Genomic DNA, 6,017 nt, shown 5'->3' with positions numbered 1-6,017 from the left:
CTGTCTCAGCATGGTGGGCTGATTGCGTAACCTTTTGACACACACATTCTCCCAGGGCCTTTTCTGTCCGGAGAGCAACCACAGAGTATGGGGGGGAGAAGCTGGTCACACTTGTATTAAGGTGGCATCTCAGATGATATATCACAGGCATGAACACATGTATATATGAAATGATCTAAATTATTTCTGTCGCTGGTTTAAAAAATATTTAAAGATACAAAAATGCATTATCCACAAACCCTTTAAATTATTTTGCACAAGATTCACAATACGAGTGTCCAATATTTCAGTGGTCTTTTCTGACTGAGTGTAATTAAAACATCACTATTGCTTCATGAAGCCCCTGCTCCAAACACATCCTTAATTCAGCCCCCGGAAAGACTCTTTATTCCCCCAACAGACCCAGTAGCCCATTCAGAACATTTTCCCACCACAGGGGTCCAGAGTGGCCCGTTTCAGGGCATTTGTTAGAAGGTCACAATCCAGAGGGTCTTTATGGAGGTGGGGATGGGGGGAAGTGATGTGCTTCTGCTTTTCCTGTCTTTCAGGGTGAGGTCTTTTTTTGTAAACTCCCCCACCCCCCACCTAAAATCAAATTATAATTCAAGACACAGCCACATTGGCTTTCTATAAAAATAAAGCAGTCTGCCTGACTTTAGTTTTGTCGCAGTTAAGACGATTTATCTATGAACAAACAACCGGTTTAATCTTTTCTGAATACATTAAAAATGGACTAGATACAAGTCAAAAAAGCCTTGAAACCTTGTATACAAGTTCTCACCTAGTAACTTGTTTAATTTTAAATCTGTATGCAATTTTTAGCATGAGTGCAACACCTGGCCACGTTTTTTTTTTTTTTTTTTTTATTTAACCTTTATTTTAACAGGAGGTCCCACTGAGATGAAAAATCTACATCTTACATAGACATATGAAAAATATATATGAACAGACTGAAGTTGACATGGTGCCCCAGAACGTCATCAACAGACTCACCCAGGGTACCTTAAAGTCCTCCTCCTCCTTAGTGTTTTTTTTAAGCGTGGTGGATAAATTCATAACCTCACTAGCACTACAGTTTCATGTGTTTCATTCTCAAAATCATGTTTTATGTTTCACTTAAAACTTCTGTATTTAGGGGAACAGTTTTTAAGAAAAACACTAATTGGCTTTCTTGCAGAGAGTTACATGAAAAGATTAATACCACTGTCATATCTGTGCGATACATATGAAGCTACAGCCAGCAATTTAGCTTAGCTTGTCTTAGCTTAGTGTAGTTTAGCTTAGCTTAGCTTAGTTTAGCAAAGAGACAGGAAGTGGGGAAAAGTGCCTTATTTATTTCTTTAATCTCTATGAAACGGAAGTGGAAAAATTGCTACTTGTGGTTTCACAGGTGGCTTATGCCCATTAAACAGCAACATATTGTTTTTACACTTCGGTATTTGTACCAGATTAAACAAATCACATGCTAACGTGTTAGTTAGCAAGCTTCAGAGGTGCTAGTAGATTATGTCACCTTTTTTTGTTGTTGCTTTTATAAAGTCATAGCTGTTTCCTTCTGTTTACAGTGAGTCTTTGCGCTATGCTAAGTTAAGCTAACTGGCTTCTGGCTCTAGCTTTGTATTAAGTTTCCTAAAAAACGTAAGTGTAAAAATAACAACCTCTAGTTTTTACAGGTGGCTATGTGCTGAACTATCAAAACCACAACATTTTGCTTTTACACTTTAGTAGGCTATTTGGACCAGATTAATGAGTTATAATGTGTTAGTTAGCAATATCTTTTAAAAAAAAGCCAGGCTAACTGTTTGCAGCTTCTGTGCTATGCTAAGTAAAGCTAACCGGCTGCTAGCTGTAGCCTTATCATCTAGCCATGAGAGTGGTATCAATCATCTCATCTAACTCTTTGCAAGAAAGCCATTAACTCTTTTTCCCCAATTTTTTTAGGATACCCTAAAAAAAAACAGTTCAAAACTAAATCACAATAAGGTACAATACCGTACGGTGCTGACTGGAAAATACAGTAACACTTCGTAAGACAGCCCGCGTTTTAGAGTGTACCTCTCGCCCACTTTCCCGGGAGTTAGGGTATAACTCCTCCCAGTCACTTACCACATACTTTCCCAGGAGTTCACTTAGCATATACTCCCGGGAAGTATATGCTAAGTGACCATGAACTCCCGGGGAATTATGTGGTAAGTGACCGGGAGGAGTTATACCCTAACTCCCGGGGAAGTATATGCCAAGTGACTGCGAGTCATGCTCTAACTCCCGGGGAACTATATGCCAAGTGACCGCGTCGTTACACTCTAACTCCTGGGAAAGTATGTGGTAAGTGACCGGGAGGAATTATGCTCTAACTCCTGGGAAAGTACATGTAAGTTCCCGGGAGTTATATGCTAATTCCCGGGAAAGTCGGCGAGAGGTACACTTTAAAACTTGGGCTGTCTTATGAAGTGTTACTGAAAATACTGGTTCAGCTCTGATTAAAAAATACAACTACTGTGGTGGATAGGTACAAAGCAGGTTCAAAAACATCCTTTCAGCTTTTATTATTCAGTTATTCAGTAAATGACCATGGTGGACAAAAGAAGACAAAGAAAGACAAAGCACCAGGAGGGGGTTTAATAATGAAGTGTATTTCTTCATTCTCTGCAGCTTCCTGCTGTTCTTTAACTGTACTGCCACAGGTCACTGATCAGATTGTAGTCCGCCTTCTCTGAAGGGTCCATCCTGTCTCTTCAGATCAATCTCAGTTGTGCCGGTTAAATTAATGTGTGAAAGCATCTGGTTCAAGATCTCCTGGTATGAGAAGTTAAAGTTTAGTCAACAAGATTTAGACATTACGGGAGGGGGGGGGGGGGCTCTCTCACAGAGCTTGTTAATGATTAATATTTGACCAGATTTTTGTCACTTGAGCTCAGTGGAAGAAAACTGTATTTGATATTTTAATTGGACGGCATGTTTGGAAAAATCAGACTTCATGTTATACTGCATTTGGATGCACTGATGGATGGATTTCCAGATTAATAGTCTTCACCTCCACTCTTGCCTTCACTTTTAGGTTTCTGCAAAATCAAATGATCAACTGTGGCATACACAAATAGCCTATTTACTCAAACCTTTCTCAAAGAGGGGCCTTGTCCAGCAAATGGTGTCCTAAAAAGTAAAAGTTTCTTGAAACAGATCTTATCAGACATTACTAATAACAAAATACCCAGATTCATATAATGCTGCTGACGGCTCCTTCCTTTCACATTGTAGGGGAAACTTGGTCTTTGACAGACAGCCAAGAATAAAAACTGGCCATGATGGTTGAAGTAGGTGATAGGTGTGTACATAAAGATTACACAATGTGAGTCAACACTGTGACTGATCAAACTCATATACCCTCCGTGACCAAACAAGACAAAGAGAGCTCAGAGTTTACCCGAGTCTGACGGACAGTTTGAAGCTGTTGTGTCATGCTTTTAAAGGGGAATACCGGCAGATGCACAACGAAAATGATCACATTTAATTAACAATACGCAAAAACGTTCCAGCTATAAATGTATTTTGCTCATCCTGATCCCCAGAATAAATGTTGGCATTGTACATTTTTGCAAACCATGGGTAGCAATTATTATTATTATCATGTAGTGGATATGTTGAAACTTCATGTTTCAACAATGCTGCTTAACAAGTGAATATGTTTAGACATAGAAACCACGTGGTTATGGTTTGGAAAGATCATGGTTTGGCTAATATTCCTGGCTTTGGTGCCAGAATCCCTGTCGGACATGCTGCCAGTGTCTCAGCTGTGTTGTTTTTTGATGCCAAACAGTGGTTCGCAGCTTGGCAGCTGTCCTGCCTAGGTGTCACACCATCTACCAAAAGTGAAGTCATATATGTAATTAGAACTACGTCACTGTAGAAACGCTTATATGATGTGTACCATATGATACATATAAATGTAACGTTTCTGTGGTTTGCAGAAATGTACAATGGCAAAATTTTCTTCTGGTGACTGGGCTGATTTTGCTTTACTGTTGTTTATCAAAATGTGTTCTGATATGTGAAATCATTTACTAAAAAAACTAATGAGTATCACATATGACCTTCTTTACTGCAGTGTCTCCAAGAAAGCATAATACAGGTCAATGAAGCACTTCCTGATTTTGCCAAGTGGTCGTTGTCCTGAGAACAACGTTTTGTATGATAGCCCTGGAACAACAACTGCCTCAGCCAATCAGCGTTTGTGATGTCATCGAAGAGAGACCTGCTGCTCACATCCTGCAAAATATATACAAAACAGCTGTGTACAGAGGCGCAAATTACAAGATGAGACCCAACCTGAAAGTTTTATTTTGGTTTACACCACTCTGGTACTACATACATTAAAATATATGCTTTTAAGATTAACTGGTAATATTTTGCCACTATGGAAACAGCTAGTCCACTAACTCTGGCAGCCAGAAACAAACATCCATGACTCACTGTCCCTTTGACAATACAAACAAAGAACATATTTTCTTGTAGTGGCATTTCTAAAATGAGCAGGGATGAACCTTAACATAACTGTATTCTGTTATGATTAAGGAGTTAATACTAAGCAGCTAGCTCTCTGGCGGGCTAACTGTTAGCCAAGCTGCAACCTACAGGGAGGACAGGTGAAGCCAATGCGAAGTGCTAAAAACAGCAATTCATCGACAGGCCACAGCTAAAATAAACATGTTTACAGCCTGGTTCAAAAAACAGTTTTGGTATCTATGGCTTATTTCATCATTCATGACAACAGTACGGTGGGGGCTGATTTTGTTTTTATAACAATCCTGTTTAAATGTTGTTAAGGCTTTAAGTTCTGCATAATCAAAGGCGTGGCCACTTTGACTGAGGCAGTTGTTGTCCAAGGGCTATCGTACAAAATGTTGTTCTCAGGACAACAACCCCTTGGCAAAATTATTCCTATTTTTGATGGTCATTTTAATTCTCAAGCATACAGTATATCAGTCTGTTTTTAATATGAGGTGTTCTGAGAGAATTATGTGCTATAGATTTTTAATAGAACAGATAATATTCACCCCTCTGGTAGGTTAACATGAAGACGTCTTTCAGCAACATACTTAGGTGTATGTATATGTATATATATATACTCAAACCCATGGTTTAAGTATGTGGTTACATCTTACTATCACATGCGAAATCAGTGCCACAACTAAACCCGCAATAGGCAAAACTGCCCATTGCTTCTGTAAGAATTAAGTGCAACACACACTGCCGCCGGCGCGGCGTTGTGGCCGTCAAGTGTTGCCCCCCAACGCATATTGGCAGCGGTGTGCAGCGGCACCGTCGACGCTAAAGTGTATTAAAGATTATAGTTCCACTGACTGAGTGAATGAAATTTGTTCTCTGCATTTGACCCATCCCCTGAGGGAGCGATGAGCAGCAGCAGCGCCATGCCCGGGAATCATGTGGTGATCTAACCCCCCAATTCCAACCCTTGATTCTGAGTGCCAAACAGGGAGGCAATGGGTCCCAGTTTTATAGGCTTTGGTATGACCCGGCCGGGGATCGAACTCACGACCTCCCAGTCACAGGGCGGACACTCTACCACTAGGCCACTGAGCTGGGGTATTTCCCACCCCAGCCCGCTAGGTGGCTGCACCTACACTAGTTGCCAATGGTTGCCAACTGCTAGTAACGGAAGAAGAAGAGGAAAAACTTTGAGGCTACAACAAATTGGATTTCACGGGTGAGTTTATCAAAATCGTCTTAATAAATATTTGCAACCGGAGTTGATACTACGGCGGCCGAGACGTACACAAAAGGCTTTTCTCGCAGCGTCGGCCGCGCTGGAAATAGGAGCGGTGGACTGAAGCAGAGCGGCGCGGCGCCGTGGGTTTATTGATAGAATATAACGGAGGCGAGCGGTTTGACGCGCGGCGTATGGCGGCGGTGTGTGTTGCGGTAATTACATCTAGTAAATGATTACTATGGCCAGCAGATCTAACCTGATTTGTTTATTTCTTACCTCAGGGGTAGTG

At 40.9% G+C, this 6,017-nt stretch overlaps 1 protein-coding gene across 1 annotated transcript in view; it reads left to right on the top strand.

Moving 5' to 3' along the window:
* The first annotated feature begins 5,694 nt into the window (after nt 1–5,694).
* LOC117262372 (transcription intermediary factor 1-alpha-like) overlaps nt 5,695–6,017 on the top strand; it is a 32,564-nt gene continuing 32,241 nt past the window's right edge. The window contains exon 1 of the mRNA XM_033635293.2: nt 5,695–5,725. The gene's annotated coding sequence lies outside the window, so the exon portion shown is untranslated. The remainder of the gene's footprint in view (nt 5,726–6,017) is intronic.

Source organism: Epinephelus lanceolatus, chromosome 5 (assembly GCF_041903045.1).
Source record: "Epinephelus lanceolatus isolate andai-2023 chromosome 5, ASM4190304v1, whole genome shotgun sequence".
NCBI lineage: Eukaryota > Metazoa > Chordata > Actinopteri > Perciformes > Serranidae > Epinephelus > Epinephelus lanceolatus.
This window is presented reverse-complemented; position numbering and strand designations above follow the sequence as displayed.